The sequence below is a fragment of the Cyprinodon variegatus genome, unplaced genomic scaffold (genome assembly GCF_000732505.1).
Source record: "Cyprinodon variegatus isolate N-32 unplaced genomic scaffold, C_variegatus-1.0 Scaffold1374, whole genome shotgun sequence".
In the NCBI taxonomy this organism is placed as follows: Eukaryota; Metazoa; Chordata; class Actinopteri; order Cyprinodontiformes; family Cyprinodontidae; genus Cyprinodon; species Cyprinodon variegatus.
In genome coordinates, this window is record NW_015151827.1 from 98,477 (window position 1) to 100,310 (window position 1,834).

At 38.8% G+C, this 1,834-nt stretch overlaps 1 long non-coding RNA gene across 1 annotated transcript in view; it reads right to left on the minus strand.

Annotated features, from left to right (window-relative positions):
* The window catches only part of LOC107103082, a 4,568-nt gene extending 2,734 nt beyond the window's left edge, over nucleotides 1-1,834 (minus strand). The window contains exons 1-2 of the long non-coding RNA XR_001482162.1: nucleotides 1,788-1,834; nucleotides 1,053-1,328 (exon numbers count right to left, since the gene is read on the minus strand). This is a non-coding gene — a long non-coding RNA (uncharacterized LOC107103082). The remainder of the gene's footprint in view (nucleotides 1-1,052; nucleotides 1,329-1,787) is intronic.

Consider the following 1,834-nt stretch of genomic DNA (forward strand, 5'->3'; position numbering starts at 1 on the left):
CATCTGATCTTTGTAATTCTATTCTGTTCCATGGCAGAGGGGCTTTCCTAGCCTAAATTTGCTGTGATAAGTTGGTAAAAAGTAGTTGTAATACATTTTTAAGTCGGTGCAGCCATTTCATCAGGATTATGTGATTATCCCACATAACGGCAGTGGGCTGTCACTGAAAATTCCCAACCTTAGCTGCCTCAGGCCGGCCAGCCTCTTGTGGCATTTTCAACAACTCTTGATAGAAGTTGGAAATAGATATTAGCATTTTTCAGGTATGTGGTTAAAAACTTCACTACCAGAATAATAGAAGAGGACATTTTTGGCTGGCAGGTTTCGATATTTTAAGTTAATTTAGGCACTAGGAGTGATTGTAGCACCTTTGCTTTTTAGATGAAGCAAAAATATTCTCCTTGCCTTTAATGCAAACCTTAAAGAATGGTGACACCTCTGCGTGAGAAGCGCTGTGTCTATCTCCCTGCCAGCTCCCAGATGAGCTTTTCTGACAGGTTGGTGCTGTGCATCGAGCAGCAAAAGTTCAAATTTTCCTACTCCAGTATCTGCTGCTAATGCGTCACACATTTCAGCTCCTCACGTGCTTCCAGATGCCCTGCTCCTACTGCTTGACAGGTGCTGCACGACTTTGGATGTAAACCTGCTGCCTCTGCTTCTCAAATTGCCTTTGGTATTAAAAGGGAGTTTTTCCTCTTCACTGTCGCTACAAGCATGATTAGTGTGAGGGATTGTATTTGAGTCAATGAGTCGATGCAATGAACTGGTTTTCCTTACATAGAAAACTTTGAATCAATTTGACTGTATGATCAATTTGCCGCTATATCAATAAATCTGAATTAAATTGAATTGATATGAATGTGGCATTAGACGATCTATATTACAGCAGTACAACAAATGTTTTATCTCAGTTTTAAGTCAGTATGCCACGGGTTTGTAGTTGTGAGACCATTCTTAACCTGTGATACTGTGAGAATAGTGTACTAATACTATAACCTTAATACTAAGGTAACTGTACTCCTATGTACAGTATGCATAGAGGTATTCCATACCAGTTATAGTGAGGTTGACCGTGTTGCTGAAATCTCCTGATCCAGACTCACACCAGTACACAGCTTTATTGTGTGACGTACTCCTTATGGTACATGAAGATCCAGACATTTTCTCCCAGTCAGAACAGTTTTTTATATAAGCCAGGTAGCCTTTTCCTGTGAACTTCCTCACTCTCCAATGAGTAAAGTTTCCTTCACAGTTCAGTTTTACAGCCTCAGAGGTGAAGTGTTGCTCTCTGTTAGGATGTACTGTGATAGACGCTGCTGGTTGGGAAACTGCATAAGACAAGGTATAAAACAGCATTAGCAACAATGTGAGACAAAATTATTTGGAGGAAGTTTTATCTTTTTATTTGTTTAAACATTTTTGACAATAAAGTGTTTTTTCTCTTTAAACTACTTCTAAACCTTTCTTAAGGCATTTGATGCTTTACGAATTTTTGTTCTTCCCTTGAAACTGTTTAAACTCATTTAAACATTTGTGTACATTTCACATGTGATGTGTTGTTAGGAAAGGCTTTCTTACCAACTACTGTAAAATAGGTTTCTGAGTTCTGTAGCAAAAACGACAATACTGTAGGTTGTACTGTGCACTAATATGCATGATGGTTGCTTATTGTATTAAATCTGTTTCTGGCCGAACATCAGTGTCTGGATGCGTCTTCTATTGTAGTCATACCAACCTTTTTATGCCCAGCAAAGAAATATCAGTCTGTGTTTGTACACAGAACTCACCTGCAGACCAGACAAACTTTGGCAAGCTATAATCAGTAAAAGTATCT